Genomic DNA, 21,975 nt, shown 5'->3' on the forward strand with positions numbered 1-21,975 from the left:
ACCTTACTTCCATCTAAAAGCCTTTTATTAGATGGCATGCTGTTGCCACCAAGATAATGAGGAAGTAGACCCTGGAAGCTGCAATGACTCTGAATGGATGTTTGGAAATAAAGATTAGAAAGTGTGAAACTTAGACTATATTAACTTTTGAGTCAACAATATTGTACCCTCAAAAATAGCGCACAGCTTTCCAAACAGCAAACCTTCTAAACTTGGATACAATCGGCGTACAAAGAACACTAAAGAAAAAGCTGAGTGAAGGGAAGGACGCTTACAGAACTAAAATAGAAAACAGACTCACTTGGAATAGCATGAAAGAAGTTTGGAATGGACTGGACAGAATTACTGGACTCAATCAATCCAGTGATCCTTACTGGAACGGAACATGCACAAAGCTAATGCTCTGGACCAGTTTTTAATGGACTTTTCTATGTTTCACCACTTTCCTTCAATGAATGTGAGAAAACGCTAGGATACCACAAGGAATCATTCCGTTACATTTTTCCTTTTCACTCTGTACACCTCAGACTATAAATATAACAGCAGGTCATGTCATTTGCATTAACTCTTTGATAATTCTATATCATGGGGGGTGAGACAGAGTACAGGCAGTCCCCGGGTTACATACGAGATAGGGACTGTAGGTTTGTACTTAAGTTGAATTTGTATGTAAGTTGGAACAGGTACATTTTTTTAAGAAATGCTATTTTTGACCGACTATAACCAAGTGCTCTGCAAAAGAATGATGGAGTTTCACCTCTCTCTGACATTTTTATTATTTCTACTTTATTTTCAATGGTGATGGTTTTTCTCTTCTTTACTGCATCACCAGCACTTGCATCAGATTTGTGTTTCAGAGACAAAGGTTAAGATGAGCTCTTCTGCACAGCACTGTACACGTTATCACAGCAGGAAGGCACCAGTCATCAACATGTGTGATGTACTGACAAGAGACAACTTCCTGCTATGTGCATAACAGTACGAGCAGGCTTGCTATTGAGAATGAATGGGGGCGACGAGGGGCGGTTCATCACCAGCCCACCTCACAGTCACCTCCACTACAGTATGCTGTAGAACGAACATGGTGTGGCCAAAGGCGAGTAGTGAATCGCCCAACCCCAATTCAACAGGCAGCCATCCGAGGCACACTACAATGCTACCCCCGCTGCCCCGTTCAGCCACAACCGGGTCACCGCTTGCAGCATTACCAGCCGCGTGTGGTGGGCGGGCAGTGAAACGCCCCCCTCCGCTCCATCCAGCCTGCGTCCAGTCAGGAGCAGTAGCTGCGGCGGCGTTGTGGGCGGGCAGCGAACCATCGTCCTGCACACGAGCAATAGCTGTGGCCCCGGTGACTATGGACCACGGGTCACCTCTTGCCGCCGGGAGCCGCCCGAGGGACACTACACTGCGCAAGCAGCGAAATCGCCCCCCTCCAGCCACTGCTTGCAGCATCCCCAGGCCAAAGATGATGGAGCAGCAGTTACTGAGGCGCATGCGTTGCAGTTGCATCCTCATTCGTAAGTCGTAGGTCGGATGTCCGCAACCTGGGGACTACCTGTATAGAAATCAGGTGGAAAAGTTTGTTTCTTAGTGCAAAGAGAAATTGGTTGTTGGCTTTCTCCACACCTGACAGCCTCCATGTGCAGTCACTATTCAGTGAGTGGATGCGGTACACTGCTACAATTAGTTGAGGGTCCACATCAATGACAAGATAGACTGGTTAAGTAACTCAGAGGAATTACATAAGAAGGGGCAGAAAAGACCCTTTTTTCACAGTAAACTACATTCCTTCAATGTGAGTGGTGACATCCTTTACATGTTCTAGATCTCTGTGATGGCCAGTACAATTTCCGATGCTGTGGTATGCTGGACTGGTAACATCACTTCAAGAGAGGCCCACCAAATCAAGTAAAGTAAGACGGTAGGCACAGTTATTGACTGTACTCTCAACCTGCTGGAGGTAGAAGCAGAAAAGAGAATGAAGGCAAATATGAAGGCCATTACGAATAATGCTTCATATCATCTTCATGACACACTATAATTAAGTATTTCTAGGAAACAAAATATTTAACAGAATTTTGTTAAACACCACTGGCGGTCCTTCATGCCTACAATAACAGGCCTTTACCTCATCTCATTGAGTGTGTTCATATGCGCTTTAATAACCCAGTTATTCACAGAATCCTTACTTCTAAAATGCCATGTAAACCCTTATTCCAGTTAGAGAAAATGGATTATTAGCCTCTGAAAACCAGGTTAACAGACATACATTGCTCCACTAATAACCCAGTTATTTGACCAGAAGATTTAACAGACATGCAGCTGCACAAACCCCCACTTACATTCTAAACTAAATGACAGAACTACAGTCATGTGATACCAAATGTGTAAATTAGAGTTGAAGTGTAGAGGTCCCTCTACAAACTTCTTTCAGGCCAGAAGACACAAAATAGATTCAAGCAATAGCAAAGACCTATAATTTAAAGAATGACAATAATTCATTTATAAGAAGGACTTGGAGCAGCAACAAAGCAACAACTCCACACGACTTCGGACATCATCTTTAAAGACTTGGCATCATAAAACTATGTATCTGTTCCAGCATAAATTAGAACTCTAAATAGCAAGTGAACAATGAGCCTCTCTGTTATGTTTGCCTGTCTAGTAGTCTGCGTCCTGCCTTGCATGTCAATAATATATATATATATATATATATATATATATATATATATATATATATATATATATATATATATATATATATATATATATATATATATATATATATATATATATATATATATATATATATATATATATATATATATATATGAGGGCGGCACCGTGGCACAGTGGTAGCGCTGCCGCCTCGCAGTTAGGAGACCCGGGTTCGCTTCCCGGGTCCTCCCTGTGTGGAGTTTGCATGTTCTCCCCATGTCTGCGTGGGTTTCCTCCCACAGTCCAAACACATGCAGGTTAGGTGGATTGGCGATTCTAAATTGGCCCTTGTGTGTACTTGGTGTGTGGGTGTGTGTGTGTGTGTGTGTCCTGCGGTGGGTTGGCACCCTGCCCGGGATTGGTTCCTGCCTTGTGCCCTGTGTTGGCTGGGATTGGCTCCAGCAGACCCCCGTGACCCTGTGTTCGGATTCAGCGGGTTGGAAAATGGATGGATGGATGGATGGATATATATACATATATACATATAGTCATATGAAAAAGGCAGCATAATAATTTACTCTACTTTCAACAAAAAAGATAACTGGTATGTCTTTCTTTTCTTAGGAACATCTGAGTACTGGAGTGTTTTCTGAACAAAGATTTTTAGTGAAGCAGTATTTAATTGTATGAAATTAAATCAAATGTGAAAAACTGGCTGTGCAAAAATTTGGGTCCCCTTGTAATTTTGCTGATTTGATTGCATGTAACTGCTCAATACTGATTACTTGCAACACCAAATTGGTTGATTAGCTCATTAAGCCTTGAACCTCATAGACAGGTGTGTCCAATCATGAGAAAAGGTATTTAAGGTGGTCAATTGCAAGTTGTGCTTCCATTTGACTCTCCTCTGAATTGTGACAGCATGGGATCCTCGAAGCAACTCTCAAAAGATCTGAAAACAAAGATTGTTCAGTACCATGGTTTAGGGGAAGGCTACAAAAAGCTATCTCAGAGGTTTAAACTGTCAGTTTCAACTGTAAGGAATGTAATCAGGAAATGGAAGGCCACAGGCACAGTTGCTGTTAAACCCAGGTCTGGAAGGCCAAGAAAAATACAGGAGCAGCATATGCGCAGGATTGTGAGAATGGTTATAGACAGCCCACAGATCACCTCCAAAGACCTGCAAGAACATCTTACTGCAGATGGTGTATCTGTACATCATTCTACAATTCAGCGCAATTTACACAAAGAACATCTGTATGGCAGGGTGATGAGAAAGAAGCCCTTTCTGCACTCACGCCACAAACAGAGTCGCTTATTGTATTCAAATGCTCATTTAGACAAGCCAGATTCATTTTGGAACAAAGTGCTTTGGACAGATGAGACAAAAATTGAGTTATTTGGTCCTAACAGAAAGTGCTTTGCATGGCGGAAGAACACCACATTCTAAGAATAATACCTGCTACCTACTGTCAAATTTGGTGGAGGTTCCATCATGCTGTGGTGCTGTGTGGCTAGTTCAGGGACTGGGGCCCTTGTTAAAGTTGAGGGTCAGATGAATTCAAACCAATATCAACAAATTCTTCAGGATAATGTTTGAGCATCAGTCACAAAGTTGAAGTTACGCAGGGGTTGGATATTCCAACAAGACAATGTCCCCAAAACACAGTTCGAAATCTACAAAGGCATTCATGCAGTGGGAGAAGTACAATGTTCTGGAATGGCCGTCACAATCCCCTGACTTGAACATCATTGAAAATCTATGGGATGATTAGAAGCAGGCTGTCCATGCTCGGCAGCCATCAAATTTAACTGAACTGGAGAGATTTTGTATGGTCAAAAATACCTCCATCCAGAATCCAGACACTCATCAAAGGCTATAGGAGGCGTATAGAGACTGTTATATTTGCAAAAGGAGGCTCAACTAGTATTGCTGTAATATCTCTGTTGGGGTGCCCAAATTCATGCACCTGTCTAATTTTGTTATGATGCATATTGTATATTTTCTGTTAATCCAATAAACTTAATGTCACTTCTGAAATACTAGGGGGCTCCGCCCCCTGCTCGCTTTGCTCGCCAACCCCTGGTCTTGGGTAACCCGAAATAGATTTGAAAGAGATTATTTATCTCCGTCAGTTGTGGTCTTTCGTGTTGAACCCGTGCCTGCTTTGCTTCCGCAGTTTCAGACGCGCGTTGTAGGCGCCTGCGTTCATTGATCTTATCCAGGTGGACTCGTGTTTGTATCGTTGAGCTGTATTGTGTTTGAATTTGGTGTAAAGCGTTCAGCGGTTTGTACAATCCCAATTAGCACATTATTCCTAACTTCACTCCGCAGTAGTGCCACTCACAATATGGCGGTGACGCCTGCACCTTTCGTACTATCTTTGTGGACTTGTGGGGCCTCCGTAGCCTCTCACGTTTGACTCTGGGGTGCAGTGCAGAATCCTCTTTTTTGTGTGGTTGTGTCGTTAGTGTTAGCTATGGGCGCGTTGTTGCTTCATTTCTCATTCACGTTAGTTGAGCTCTTTCGTTCTTGGGCCGTGACTCTTTCGTTCGCGGTGGATACGACTTCGCTTAAGGTTTATGAGACGTGCGCATGCGTGGTACGTCTCATGGTCCCATCGCCGTGTCCCTGCGTCCATATCCGGTTTATTCTCAGTTAGTAATATGGATTACTGTTTCCATAAGGCATGTCATATATTAAAAGGAAGTTGCTACTTTGAAAGCTCAGCCAATGATAAACAAAAATACTAAGAATTAAGAGGGGTTCCCAAACCTTTTCATGTGACTGTGTGTGTGTATGTATGTATGTATGTATGTATATATATATATATATATATATATATATATATATACATATACACACAGTTATCATACTTCTACAATCCTTGGGCTTACCAATAAATTATATTGTTGTTTTTTTTTTTGTTTTTTTTTTAAAAAGAGTGTGCTTCAGTTACCTTGATATAGGTAAAACAGCCAACGAACCACCTCCTACAACAGAAAAAGGGAAGACAGACAAAATAGGAGTTTATCTCCTGAATTATTGAATTAATAACCATCATTGCCAAACGCAAAACAGATAATTAACCAAGTTAAATCTCTTATCACCTACATGTGTTATGTATGGTGAAGGATTTTGTAGTCTGCGCGTGTCCACTGCACTGTGTTCACCTGCTTACCTTCATACAGTACATGCTTTCTGTAGCCACGGGTAAAAGTGTCCACAAGATAAATTTACTATGACAGATACTCCTATTTAAAATAATCTAAATATTTCACAATAAACTAAATTTAAGCTGATTAGCTGAATGTACAGTGCACAATCTCAGGAGCAGTGTTGGGTGACAACATGTTAAAGTAACATGTGTTACATAGTTCAATTATTTTTAAAAGTAACGAGTAACCTAATGCAATACTGATTTTACTGAAGTAAAAATACCTGCATTATTATTATTCCAGCAGCACTGGGATTAAGCAGGGGCAGGGGCAGGACAAGTTTAGCGGGGAGGCAGGTGAGTACAATACAAATTAGACCCACAGTGTTTTTGATGTACAACAAATCTGCATAGATAACTGAGACCAGAGTATACAAGTATAGAGTATAGAAAACTTCAGCATAGTTCAACACCATTGCTTGGCATGGTAGAATGGTTTTATTACCCAAACTTAGATGCGCTGTGCAAGAAAGGACAGAGCCGGTTATACTACCTTAGAAGGCTGGCATCCTTCAACATCTGCAATAAGATGCTGCAGATGTTCTATCAGACAGTTGTGGCGAGCGCCCTCTTCTACGCAGTGGTGTGCTGGGGAGGCAGCATTAAGAGGAAAGACGCCTCACATCTGGACAAACTGGTGAGGAAGGCAAGCTCTATTGTTGGCATGGAGCTGGACAGTTTAACATCTGTGGCAGAGCGAAGGGCGCTCAGCAGGCTCCTATCAATTATGGAGAATCCACTGCATCCACTTAATAGTATCATCTCCAGACAGAAGAGCAGCTTCAGCGACAGAGACAGACCTCAGTATGTGCGTCTTGGGAACTGCACGTCTGACATTGTGGTCAGCAACACAGGAGCGCCACAAGGGACTGTACTTTCTCTGGTCCTGTTCAGCCTATATACATCGGACTTCCAATTCAACTCGGAGTCCTGCCATGTGCAAAAGTTCGCTGATGACACTGCTATCGTGGGCTGTATCAGGAATGGGCTGGAGGAGGAGTATAGGGACCTAATCAATGACTTTGTTAAATGGTCCGACTCAAACCACCTACACCTGAACACCAGCAAAACCAAGGAGCTGGTGGTGGATTTTAGGAGGCCCAGACCACTCATAGACCCAGTGATCATCAAAGGTGACTGTGTGCAGATGGTGCAGACCTATAAATATCTGGGAGTGCAGCTGGATGATAAATTAGACTGGACTGCCAATACTGATGCGCTGTGCAAGAAAGGACAAAGCCGGTTATACTTCCTTAGAAGGCTGGCTTCCTTCAACATCTGCAATAAGATGCTGCAGATGTTCTATCAAACAGTTGTGGCGAGCGCCCTCTTCTACGCAGTGGTGTGCTGGGGAGGCAGCATTAAGAGGAAAGACGCCTCACGCCTGGACAAACTGGTGAGGAAGGCAGGCTACTATGAGACTCTTTAATTCCACCAGGGGGGGTAAACGTTAATATTTAACATTATACATAGTTATTGTCTGTTTTTTTCACCTGTATTATTATCATTCTTTAATTTAATATTATTTATTGTATCAGTATGCTGCTGCTGAAGAATGTGAATTTCCCATTGGGATTAATAAAGTATCTATCTATCTATCTATCTATCTATCTATCTATCTATCTATCTATCTATCTAGTGCTGATTCTGAGTGTAAGGCAAGAAGTACACATACCACATTCTGTGCAGGGCTCAACTGCACAGTCAAGCAGAAAAGAGTACTGCGTGCAATTCATTAATAGAAATCCATTAATACAGTATCAATTTATTTTTAATCCAGCTATTTGCTATAGAAATGTTTAAACAGTGTGACTGGGTGATGCAGTGGCTAGTGTTTACACACTGAATCATTGGTGGCTCAAGTCGAGGACATAAAAAGGAGATGGGTGTTATTTACTTTACCACACATGAAAGACTAAACATATTTATAAAATGTGAAAAAATTATCACAGGACTCGTGCTTTTTTCACATTCACTCGGGCCAATTATGACATTTAAATCTTTTTTTATGCAGTTTATGGATATTGGACTATATGGGAAAGAACACCAGAATTGTACTTGCACATGAAAATGTGGATTTTTAAGAAATAAAGTTTCTGCCTTAACCGGGTTACTCACTTTATCATGGTTTTATGTGTGCATATAAACGCACTGATTGTGACTGCTATCTTATAGTCAAGTCAGAAGGTTCTTCATGTTTGAAATTCTTGTGTATATGTAGGGAGGTTGTTCTTTGTTATATTCATATTATAATTTGAACAAAATTTAACTGGTCATTTTGTACAAGCAATTGCAGTACATTTTCACTTGTTTCGTTTTTATCAATCTCAGGTCTCATTTTAAGAAAGTATGAGAAAAAATGTCAATTTAAGAAAGAACTGTGATTTTTGTATACAGTATTTCTTATTTTGGGTAGACCCTTTTTAACAGGAATTGTTCCAACTGTGATTCAGTGTGGCTATTAGATTTAGATGCAGCTAGTCTAACCCTATTACAGCACCCATAAGAATCTGTCAGTGTGTATGCTGGTTTACTATAAAGCATCCTCACTGGTAGTTTGCATTATTTTTCAGATCTTGGGGCTGCATATATTCTGCTCAGTTTTAGCCAGATTACATACAGCATTCAGACAAAATGAGTGTTGATAACCTCTAATTAATACTTTCACTCACACCACAGTTTTATTCTACTAAATTTGTTTTATATTGGAGCAGTACTCTAAACTCACTGCTGCCTGCTGAGGGGCAGCAATGATGACGTTATTTTTACCTTAAAATATTTAATATGTTTGGGTTTTTCTTATTATTTTATTTTTGCATACTTGTATGTACTGTGCTGTTGTCTATATTCTAATTTGCTCTTAAGTGTAAAGTGGTTTCTGGTTAAGAAAACAATATGTGAATTTCCCCTTGGGATTAATAAAGTATCTATCTATCTATTAGTCAATGGGGCCTGCCAGGACCAAGCTCTCATCTAAATTTCAGCTCTGTAGTTTGTTAGAATGCATTATGTTTTGCAAATTAAATTTAAATGGATATTAATGTAAATTATGAGCCTTTCAGTTATGTTAAATGTAACTCTTTTAAGGCTTTTGGATTATTAACAACTGAACAAATCCTTGCCAGTTCTATTCTAGATATCTGACATAATCATCATATATACAATTGGCTGTGTGGATTACTTTCCAGGGAATAACTGGAAATATATTCTAGTCCTAACTGGCTCATTTAGCAACCGTGAATGACTTCAAATTCAATTTCGTACATTTTAATTTTTTTAACTTTCGGCGTAATTTAAATAACAAAATTGTATTCACTTTGTGATTTTTTAAATATTTCACAATTAAAAGTAAACAAATCTATCTGCAGCTCTCTACGTAATGCAACAACGCAGTGTTCCTTAACGTTTGTACTGTGATTTAAAGAAATACTTTAATAGTTAAACTGTAGCCGGCCTCAGACACACCTTCCATAGCAAAATCTATTAAAATATCCAGTATCCAAAGTAAATAGGAGCTTCAAACAGAGTAAGCACAGTTTTAGAAGTAATAAAGCGAAAGCAGACATTGTATATGCTGTGTTCTAGAACATATAATTCCAAAAAATATCTTTCCCCACCAAAAATTTAAAACCTTGTTGTATGCTCACACAACATGCACTAAAGGCAAACCTTACCATTCAAACCGCACTTGTCCAGACAGGGAGAACACAGGGACAGAGAGCGGCGCAAAACTACTACTTCCGGTCCTTTAAAAAAAATACCGTGTGTCAAAATAAAAGCTTCCTCAATAACTACTTCATTGAGTCGGATAAATGCGCAAGCTTGTATTTTCTCACACAGTCAACCGATAAAACGAGCGAAATTATCCGATTAAGGCAAATAAGTCGTGTCTTAGTACTGTACTTTCATTTTTTATTTCTCACAAATTATTAAAATTACTGAAGGCACTATTTTAATATGTCTTTAACCTAAACAGTAATTTAATCATTAACCGTAAAGTGGGCACCAGTCCGCCCCAGTAATAATAAAGTTAAAAATTAAATATATATAAAATTATGGACATATTCAAATAAACGATAGGACACTTTTTATGATGAGAATGGAAGCAAATTTCAGAATAATTTTAGGAAAATAAAAACATCTCAGGGCACACAGTATTAATCAATCACATATTTTCTGGGCTTGAGTTTAGAGGTAAAGAGAAAGCAACAAAATAGAATTACTGTATATGATCCTCATTTACTTAAAATATAAAATGAAAAGAACTTTAAAAATGCAAAACATTGCATCTTAATGAAATAATACACTAAATGAATTGTGTGTAATAAATAAAGAAGTTATCAGTGCACTCTGTGATAGGATGGTTTATCTGCCTTGCACCATATACTCCCAGGATGGGCAGAGATTTTGGAGTTAGATTGATGAATGAATGAATATGAATACATTTGAGACTGTTGTTTTCAGAGGACAATCTTTATTTAATTAAGTACTTAAAGTATCTTCAGTGTTTATTTTATTTCATATTAATTCTCTTTGTAATTGTAATGGGTAATTACTGTACATTCCAGTATGTATTTGTTTTACAAAGAAATAAAAATTCCTAAATTCTGATACTGATTTTGAACATATTAGTGTGCAAACACTGTATATACAAATTAATAATCACATCCTCACCTTTTAATTATTAAGTATTTTTCTGTGAAGTATTTTTGGGGTCAAAGCGCAAAATGAGTTTAAAATTCATAAAGTTGTGGTGATATTAAATATTAGTATTTTCTGATTTACTGTTTGGGATGCTACTGTGGCATTGTGGTTAATGCTAGTGCCTGGGTGCAAAGGATGTTTTGGTACAGAATCTCTCACACCAACTGCTTGTTTAGAGTTTATATGTTCTTTCTATGTTTGAATGGCTTTTTATCTTAGTACTTCAGTTTTCCTTCAGCATCACAAAAAGAGGCTTTGTTGTTAGGGGTTCTCCTCCTCTGAAACTGGTCCTGAAATGAAGGTCAGCTTCTTATACTTCAGGTCTTTATATAGCAATTGGACCAGAAGGGGCTGGAATTCTATGAGCTGGGTTTAAGTGTCATCAGTATCTGTCAGCAGGGTGTCCACCCCCACCCAAAGGTAAATAGAGGAAATCAGTAAAAAATTGTTTTAGCCCTGTTTTTAGCCCTGACTCCCTTCCTCTGGATTATTACCTTATCAGAACCTGTAAAATGTTGCCTAGGCTCAGATGTCTGCCACCCTGTAAGAATAAAGTGGATTACACAGGTTCAAAAATGGATAATCTGATAAACAGGTTGATGGATTATTTACAAAATAAGATTACACACAGCAGAATTTCAAATGCTTTATAAACATACATTTGTATTTTTCTATTGATTACGTACTACATGTAAAATTGTTAACCCCCCCCCCCCCCAAAACCAACAATTTTTATGGTATATAAAGACGATGATGTATGAGCAAAAGACTGAAAGTTATTTCTCGCAATGCAGAGAGTACAAAAGAGAGTTGCCCTACTTAAATTAATAAATTGTATTTTAAGTCTGAATGAGATTTGTTAGTTACTCATATGCTACATAAAATGCCATTTGTCTGAAACAATGGAGCCACAATAATGAGACAGAAGATTTTTTTATTACCATATTGACCTTTTAAAGTCGTGGCCTGTAGGCGTTTTTGCATTTACTGTGCTTGTACCTTTCTGTACCACCATGCTGTTTTAATTCTTTTCAGATGTGCCTTATTATTGGTTACAAAGCATTTTGAAATAATCTTCAAAAAGAGATACAGATATAATAAAACTGAAAGATAAAAATTGTGTTATTATGCTTTTTTAACTTTTAAATCCTTTAATTAAAGTTGAACTAACTAGAAATTTCTTTAATACATACATATAGTTAAAATTACAAACCTGTAGTAGCATTTACAAATTATAAACTTAAATCCAGTACTCAAGTAAAACTCAGACATTTACCTGTTCATAAATGTTTGAAGTATTTTAAATATATTTCCATGGCTTTTTTTGGACTTTGTTTTGCTTGTAACAAGTACATCTTATTTGCATAGTACAAAATGCTAAAGCATTCACATTTCAAGGCCTTTTTCATTTCCACAATCAAAACAAACAAATACAAAATACATAAACAATATCATGAGAATCTTCCATGGCTTGTTTATTCTCTGATTATGAGTTATGTTTGTATTATTTTAATTTGGTCAAGAACTGAAGCTGCCCTTGATTTTAGATGGGATTTTTGCAGTAGATCACCTGGTATAAAATGTCAAGTTACTACCACTTCTTGTTTAAATTAGGTAAACCACTGATCATCATTGCTCTAGTTTTAAAATGATTAATAACATAAGGTAAAAATTATTTTCTTATGTAGGTCACTATAATTTATTTCTGTAATTAATGAAGTATCGTCATTCTCTCATAGGATAGATATGTAAAAGTGTGTTACAGTTTGCATATAAATTAAAATGATTATAGACATTATTATTCTTAACCATTATTGTAATTTTATTACAAATAACTAGCAATTCAAAACAGGACTTTAAATAATGATATTAATAATGATGTGGAGCATTGAACTAGTAAAAGAGAGGCATGAAATTTAATATCCACATTAATTTGTATTTCAAAAGTGTAATATACAGAGGTATTATAAGTGGCATGGTGCTGCAGTGGGTGGTTTTACCCTATATGCACTTGTGTGTGAAACCTGCATGTCCTGCCACTGACGATAGGGGTGTTTCTTCCACAGCCAAAAACATGTAGGTTAAGGTAATTGGCAAATATAAAGTAGCTGATGATGGTTAGTCCTGCGGTGGGCTGGCGCCCTGCCCAGGATTTGTTCCAGCCTTGTGCCCTGTGTTGGCTAGGATTGGCTCCAGCTGACCTCCGTGACCCTGTGTTAGGATATAGTGGGTTGGATAATGGATGGATGGATGGATGATAATGGCTGTTTTGGAGTGTGCGTGTGCATATGAGTGTACCTCATGACCAACTGGTACCATAGTCCAGGGATTGTTCTGCCCAGTCTAGGCCTATGCTGCCAGAAACTGTACCAATTTCCTATGACCTTGGCCAGGACAAATGGTTTAGAAAACTGATGTAAACCTATCTTTAATGAAACAGTGTAGTCTTTAATATTACATATGAATCTGACACTACGTGTACATTGTGCTGTCAATTGCATTTACTTCATTATGTGTATAGATGTAACACTAAGATTATAGTAAATAGGTTACCTGACAATGAAATGCAAAGTTAAGTTTAAATAAGACCACTATTACCTACATGATATTCCCCTTAATATCTTCTAGCATTAGTTATTATAATTATAAATTATCTCAAAGAATATTCCATAATTACATTCAATCACAGCTCAAATGACATTCAGTTGATTTTTTCTAAAGGCAAATTTGCAGAATTAATTATTTAGTTTGCGAGCAGAAGAGTAGAACAGAGGTGGTTGATGATGCTCCTAAATTACTGGGTTCAAACTCTGCCTGGATTACCGTCAATGTGAAGTCTACACATACACCTCATTTTTGTATGATTTTTCAAAGGACTCTGGTTTCCTCACATATGCACATTAGCGTGATTCATTACTTCTAACTGCCCTAAATGAGTGATTGTGCTCTATAAAGGTCTAATTTCCTTTAGTTATTTTGAGTTAGGGAAAAATACTGTAAGTGCAGAAAATGCATTTTATAATTGTTTTCTTTTTATTAACCCATCTTTAAAATGTGTATTATTGTGGTTAAATCTGTAACTTTAAAACTAGTTAATTAAGTACAACCAAGATAATGTACTTTCCTCCGTGTTCATGTTTGCTTTCTTTTAAATATAATTAAACTAGACTAGATAAACTTTATTAATCGCAAGGGGAAATTTAGATGTATGCAGCAGCAGAAACATAAAGAAACAAAGATACAGCCTCACAGCACAAATAATATAATCAATGCAATTTTTTTGCTGCAGTATGTATTATCATGCATGTGCGGCTGGGGGAAAGAGGGGGCACCTTTGCTAAAAATGTTTTCTGTTTTACCCCAGTCCAGATCCAAAGTCCAAAGAGGCAGCCTAGTGCTCTCTACACTCTGCTCAGAGTGGTCCTCGTTAGTGTTGATTAGAATGATGTTATCCACGATTTAGCTTGTGGCATTTCATCTAGTAGGATTGCCACACCAGGTCTAGCGTTCTTACCATGGCAAAGATCTGCAGAGTTGAAGGTATGGTCTGATAGAGCCAATACCATTTGATGCACCTCTCTTATGTTAGAACCAAAAGTCAATAGCAGAAGAAATCAAAAGAGAACCTCATTTTGTGACAGGGCACTACCATCCATGAAATAAAGCAAGGTAGCCTAAAAGCTGCTATAAAATTCTGGCTCTTTATGAGAAGCAGGTACTTTGACCTTTTGGTTCTAAGTATTGTAGGCTGCAAATGCTCCAGCAAATGACTTATGCATTCCTCACATTCCAGTTCAGGCAGAGATGAGGGAAGATTAGGCGTATGAGAGACAGTGACAAATTAAATAGAGACAAAGACCTGGTGAAGGCAGAAAGGTTTTTGTTTGCCTCTTGCTTAATTTAAGGCTTTGTATACTGTAGTCCTGGTAAGAAGTTAAGCAGAATCACAAATTTTATTAGACTAACTAAAAAGATTACAATATGCAAGCTTTCGAGGCAACTCAGGCCCCTTCTTCAGGCAAGATGTAATGTAATAGATAGATGTAATAGATGTAATATACTGTAGTCCTATAGCACTGTGGTCTCAGTGGCAATTAATTCCACATAGAAGAGTGCCAGCTATACATTTTTTCAATAACATGATAAGCTGCAAAGCATTTTATGAAAAGTGTGCCTGATTTATACACAAATGTTAATATATAATGGTTTTGTTAATACAGCTTAGTGTGTTTTAGAGAAAATGCTTCAATCTCTTCTTTTTGCTGACAAGGCTTCTTTACTTTGTTCTTTAAAGATGTGGCATTTTAAACATTCTAAAAAATGCCCTTGACACCTTTTATTGCTACTGATAAAATTAAATTTGAATACTGTTAAATAAAATCACTTTCTCTTACTCTTAAATACATTGTTTGAGAATGGAACGAGAGAGAGCACCTGAGTTATGAGGAAATTTTCTTTGAGTGCAAACAAGGACAGAATAAGAACCCCACAGACTCACACATTATGATCATTGTATATGTCACTAATAAATCATGGAACCGATATTGAAGTACAAAAAAAAAATCCAAAACTTTATATCAGGTCAACAAACAAACTGATGAGTGCAACATCGCTTCTACAGGAAATTACCTTTCTTCTGATAGCACAGTTAATGGCCATCAATTAAACATTTTTTAAAGCTTGTGGCAAAAATATAATATGTGACTAGTGTGAAATAGATGCTATATAGCACCCGACCCAGCACAGACTGACACAAAGGCACATGTAAGAAACACAGAGACTTTTATTTTTCTTCACCTGTGGGGCACGTCTTCCCTATGAACCCCACAGGCAATACACAGTCCCAAGCACTTAACCAAACAACCAAAGCAATCCTTCCTCTGACACTACCACTCCTCCCAGGCAACCTCGTCCTCTTCCTCACGATTCTGGCTCCTGAGTGGTGGAAGCTGGCCCTTTTTATAGCCCACCCAGAAGTGCTTCAGGTGCGTGATCACCTGTTGCTAATTGCACTTCTGGGCGGGGCTGTAGAGGTGTTCAGGTTGCCTCCGGGATCCATGCAGCACCCCCTGGCGGCCACCCCAGATCCCCACAGGGTTGTGGAGAACTCCATCCATGGAGCCCTGCGGGAAACTGAGGTACCATCATCACCCAGGGAGGCTGCCACCAAGCGTCCCGAGGTAGGTACTGAGGAGCCCATGGCTGCTCCCCTGGAACATATGCAGCAGAGGTGTCCCGGCCAGGCATGGGACCCGGCCGCCCGTTACACTAGGTATTTTAGGTTTGAATATTTGCAGTGGTCTCATTGACTATCACATTGTTGCTCATACCTATGTCAGTGTTATCAGAATGCAGATTGCTGCTAAAGCTAAGAATCTGCAAAATTAGCCATTTCATAACTATCTGTAAGATCAGTCTCATACGAGTCACTCTGCAATTCTCTTGCCTTTCTTCTTTCCTTTTTAGTGGACCCAAAATATCCTTCAGCCACCTAAATTACCCAAACTTATTGTCCACAGCGTACTTCATTTTGCATCCTATGTGTGTGTGTTTGTGTGTATCTCGATAGTATTGAATTATTATTACTGTTCTAAGGAGACATGTAAGGCATGACAATGAAAGTGAACTACAGCTTCAGATAGCAGAGACACTTTTCTGTTCTGCCAAAATGGAAAAAGGCAGGAAAAATTAGAAAGAGAACTGGGAAATAGGTAAAAAAAAAAATCATAGATGAGAGAGCTAAGGTAAAAACCAGGATGTAGAAAATACTGAATAACTGAGCCAAAACAGAACCAGAAACCAAAGCCAAGAAAGCACACTAAAGTCTTTGCTCTGAAAACATTTTCAAACACTCCCAACCATTGCAAAAAAATTATTGATTTTCATGTATTCATGTATTCTTATCTATGTAATATGCTATTAAAGAGTGCATTATTAGGCAAGTAACTTAAACCTATTAAAATGCAGCAATGCATGCTTTTGCAAGGTAAAGGCTTTGTACAGATCTGCTTTTTAGCTTGAAGTATTCAAAACAATAGCAATAGGCATTACTTTAAAATTAAACTCAGTTTTACAGTTACAAAAAAAGGGTCCTGTCCATTAATCCAGATAAAGCCAATGCCTGAATATGGAAGAAATGCATTCCTCACATTATTGGCTCAGCCAGTGTTGTTTAGATCTTCTTATGCAGACTCTGCACAGAATGATGTATTAGAGTGATAGCCAAATGTACAAATTAAATTTGGTTCTGAAGTCTTCCGAAATTATTCTTTCTTTTGTTTTTTCCACCATCTATACAACTTAAGGCAAACTCTTTTTCCATTAGACTCAGTAATTTATAAAATTACAGTAGCTAGTAAAACTCTTTAAATGATTTTCCCAAATTCTCTTATTTACTTGCTGTTTTAGGTTAAATTTCCCATTTAAATCTAGCAAGACACACCAGCATTCACACTTATGTTGAAGTGATTTAAGCTCCACATAGTGAACATGTTTGCAACTGTCAGTCACAGTTTGCAGCCTTGGAAATGAGCAACTGTACACCCACATAAACTTATTGAAGCACCAATATTCTGCCCAGCTAAGATCACATACTGAACCTTGGTGTGTATTTATATATTTTGTACCAGTGTACTTTTTAAAAATTATATTATACTTTATCTGATCTGTGCCTATTTAAAACATAATCATTATGTTATTTGTAGCAGGTACTTGTTTCTTGGAATTTGCTTTCAGAAATAACCTTACAGAAATAATTAATTTGATAATAATAAATTTATGAAAATAAAATACATGGTTTAGAATAATTTTCAATAACAGTGGGTAACATTGATTAAATAGAATGAGAGATTATAATCCAAAGAGGACAAATACTTAGAGGATTCTGTTTCTGGTGACAATAATGTACATAACAGGATGTGAAAAATAGTTTTTGTTTTCTTGTCTTCCACTGATTTATCTAGTAAGCAATGTACAGAAATAGCAGATATATCTTGCTGGTTTATTTTTCCCTATATACTTCTTTGTTTCTGAATTATGTTGCGTTTTTGAGTTTAATGAAGAAAAAAGAAATTGTGGTTATGACAAAGTGATGTTTAGGAGCAGGACTCTGTACACTAGAAAATATAAAAGTTGTTTTTCACTTGCCTATTGAGAATCATTTGATTTTATTGAAGGCTTTTTGAAATAATAAAAAAAGTTTTATAATTTTTTTTCTATTTATTATTCTCTTGAACTTTTCACATGTGTATCTTCTTTTAGTGTAAACATTTATTCAACTAGCAGACTGATTATTGTGACAAAGTGGCAGTCTGGGACAGGAACTCACTGGCTTTTTCAAACAAAAATTATTTTAAACTGACATGCATGCAGTAATTAAAGAGCTAAAGAATATCTTGTAAACTATAAAAGTGAGATATTCATGCATAAGCTAGTGAGGCCTTTCCAGCCTTTACAACAAATAGCATAATACATTCTCATAAACATAAATCATATCTAATTGCACTTGTTCATCCTTGAACTCCTATGGTCAGAATTTTTGTTTGGGTCATTTATACATTTCATATTCTCTCAGACAGTGCTCCTCAGTATGATGAATCAATGGTTTGTTGCTCATCCCACTGAACTGAGAGAGAGTATGCATTTTTGAAATAGAATACATTAGACCAATATGACATAACTTGACTGTAAGTAAATAAACAGCACAGTCACTGACTTTCTAAATTCAGTCAAAACATTTTATGGATCAATGGTCCAACCATGTTAACCAGGCAGAATTAATCTTAAGTAGATGTCAGATTTTTGTTCACTACTACCACTGGGATAGTTTTAGTATTATTGACCTTTTGTACAGTTTTAAAGTTTTAGGGCTTCTTTGACAATGAAATTAAGATCAGATTAGGATGATAGTAAAACACCAGAAGCAACATCGTTGGACACAACTGCCAATTCACAGCACATAGGCCTTTGGTTTTATTAGAGCATTGGTGCTGTCATTTTTATGTTTGCAACAGTTTCTTCCAATATTCAAGAAACCACTGGCTTATTGACTGACATTTATTGATTGACCTTTTAGAGGCCATGTACAATGTATATAGGAGAGGGTGGTATGGCTAAATATCCATACAATGTTATAATTAAAAATTATGTTGGTTTTAGCAGATACTGCATTAACATCCATCCATCCATTTTCCAACCCGCTGAATCCGAACACAGGGTCACGGGGGTCTGCTGGAGCCAATCCCAGCCAACAAAGGGCACAAGGCAGGAACCAATCCCGGGCAGGGTGCCAACCCACCGTAGTGCATTAACATTCTACTTCTCAAATAGATAGGATAGCAGGTGTTCGCCTCTTGTGAAACAATAAAAATATAGCATCTTTTCTTTCTTTCTTTCTCACTCACTCACTTACTCACTCACTGACTCATTCATTCACACATGTTGCCATTTCCAAGCAAACACAACAGAAGACACAGCTTTTTCCCCTGCCTATCTTCCTGTTTATTTTGGCAAACCCCTATGATTCTGGGCAATATTCATAAAGGGGTAGGATAACTTATGGCACACAATAAAAGTCAATACAGAAAGATATTACCTTTGAAACACTAATAAACCAACAAACTCACATTTCTCATTTCTTTTGATATGTGTAGTTTTGTAGTGCATAGTTTGTATCTCATATTTAAATGCATTTGTAAGTTTTTTACAAAATTTTTGCATACTGGTAAAATGTTTCTTTCAAAATCCTTACTCAACAGGAACTTCATTCAGTAAACTATATGAACTGATACAGTATATGAGTAAAAAGCTTTCACCTTAACCAAGGCATTCAAATTTGAGTTGAAGAACATATACTAAAAAAACTAATAACATATTTTGCTTGTTTCTAGAATACTGGAAAAGGCTACCCACCTCCATCTGAACTGCTGACTCCATCAATGCATTTAAGAAGCAATTGAAGAACCATCTGTTTTTCGAATATTTGTCTAATTGATTGACTGAAGAAGAAAAAGAAAAAAAAACAACAACTTTGCTCTGTGATATTTTATATTGTTGCTTAATTTGTTGCTAGATCAAGTCTAATTGCTTTATCGATTGTAAGCTATGATTGTAAACTTATTATTTATTAAATCTTTTAATTTGTGGCAATCAACTTTTGTTACCTGTTCTATTACACTTGCTGAACAAACAAGCCCTAAGCCTTATGCAACTCGATTATGCTTACAACTTTTGTATGTCACTTTGGATAAAAGCATCTGCCAAGCAAATAAACATAAATGTAAATGTAAATATACTAAGGAGGCACTTACTGCATAGTTTGAAGAAAAGGTAATGCACAAAGAAAAACAATACCTAATCATTTCTAGTAGGCATAGCCATATGTCCTATCCTTTCTATTATTATTCTGTTCCAGTGTAATGTTTAAAATGGCATAAAAGGAATGTAATAATTTTCCTAGAAAAGAATAAAGCAGAGGTAGAAATATTAGAGGCAGAAGTGCGTTGTGTAATATGCTTCAGCTTGCCACTCTCAAAATGTTATTCATACGGATAGATTGTAAGTACATATCTTAAAGTAGGGTAAAAACATTTTCTGATAAGCAATATCAGGAAATGGCAGCTTAAATGGCATTCTGTCTGCTTCTGCTTTTTACAGCTGCTGGAGTTGCTGGTTTCCAAGCCAAGTTACCAAATCAGTTGATTCTTTAATTTTACATTATTTCATCTCCCATCACTATAAAAGCCTCTGGTCCTAGTAGCTGGTGATGTGTACACCTTGGATACATGTTTTAGGACCGAGGCTCCTGTTGTCCTTTAGTTTTTGTCTCTGGGATGATAAACCTTCAGTTCTAAGATCAGAGAAAGTTAAATATTCTGCATTAGAGTAATGATTAAAAGCATTCCTCGTATTTATTTCAGATAGATAGATAGATAGATAGATAGATAGATAGATAGATAGATAGATAGATAGATAGATAGATAGATAGATAGATAGATAGATAGATAGATAGATAGATAGATAGATAGATAGATACCTGTAGATACTTTATTAATCCCAAGGGAAAATTCACATACTCCGGCAGCAGCATACTGATACAAAAAAACAATATTAAATTAAAGAGTAATAAAAATGTAGGTAAAAATGACAATAACTTTGAATAAGGTTAACGTTTACCCACGGGGTGGAATTGAAGAGTAGCATTGTGTGGGGGAGGAACGATCTCCTCAGTCTGTCAGTGGAGCAGGACAGTGACAGCAGTCTGTCGCTGAAGCTGCTCCCCTGTCTGGAGATGACACTGTTTAGTGGATGCAGTGGATTCTCCAGAATTGATTGGAGCCTGCTGAGCACCCGTCGCTCTGCCACGGATGTCAAACTGTCCAGCTCCGTGCCTACAATAGAGCCAGCCTTCCTCACCAGTTTGTCCAGGTGTGAGTTTTTACTCAACAACAAAAGAATTTTGTGTTTTATGAATGTATACATTGTCACATACTTGCAATTGGGAGACAGCTTAAGGGCTTTGGTGATGGTAGTTACCCGCCAAACCAGGGGTTGGCACTGTTTGCTAATGCCTTCTCTCTTCCTCTCTCAGCAGAACTAAAGACTGATAGCCATTCCACCTCTGACGTCACTTCCATTGTCTGCCAACCCCTTCCTGTGTGGTAGCCATATGACCAGCAGTTCAGCCATCTTTCAGTTAGTTCTATTTTGAACTCGTGTCTAAAAAGACATTCCTGCAACTTGTTGCACACTTATTGTTTTTCTACAAACCTTCAATTATACACGGTCACCAGCATGGTGGCTCAACCCTTTCACATTGTTGTGTCTACTTTTGCAATGTGAAATACAATGACATAGCTGCATTCCTTACTAATGTATAGCCTTTATAACACTACATACTTATTTATTTTTAATTACTTAAAGTATATGTAATAAGAAAGGTCTTAAAACTTGTATCAGTGCTACAGAGATTGTCCCCTTTTATTCTGTATTCTAAAGAGAATTGTTTTTCAATTCAACAACCCTACACATTTTACTTTTTTGCTGAGCAGAATTTGTTATTTATTTTTATAACATTTACCTTTAAAATAAAACTTTGCTTGCAAAGCTTTGAGCAGCTCAAACAAAATGGTTAACTATTATTTTCAGCAATTCTTCTTTTCCCTGCCCTTAGGGTTTGACTGTATTTTATATATGAAATATGAATAACATCAAGATTTAAAAAAAAAGGTACAAGTGACACTTCAGCATGATCTTGCTGACTTGCAGTTAGTTGGACATTCATTCTTTTTATCTGCACGCTTTAGCATCTGGCATAGACCAGAAGTAAGATAGCAGGTTTCAACTATTAAATAGAAAACATCATCACAGTTTTATACAATTTTTTCATGAATAAATT

The 21,975-nt window shown here is 37.3% G+C and overlaps 1 protein-coding gene across 1 annotated transcript in view; it reads right to left on the reverse strand.

Moving 5' to 3' along the window:
• mterf2 (mitochondrial transcription termination factor 2) overlaps positions 1-9,648 on the reverse strand; it is a 39,305-nt gene extending 29,657 nt beyond the window's left edge. The window contains exon 1 of the mRNA XM_028816002.2: positions 9,551-9,648. The gene's annotated coding sequence lies outside the window, so the exon portion shown is untranslated. The remainder of the gene's footprint in view (positions 1-9,550) is intronic.
• Positions 9,649-21,975: the final 12,327 nt, after the last annotated feature.

Source organism: Erpetoichthys calabaricus, chromosome 1 (assembly GCF_900747795.2).
Source record: "Erpetoichthys calabaricus chromosome 1, fErpCal1.3, whole genome shotgun sequence".
Lineage (NCBI taxonomy): Eukaryota > Metazoa > Chordata > Cladistia > Polypteriformes > Polypteridae > Erpetoichthys > Erpetoichthys calabaricus.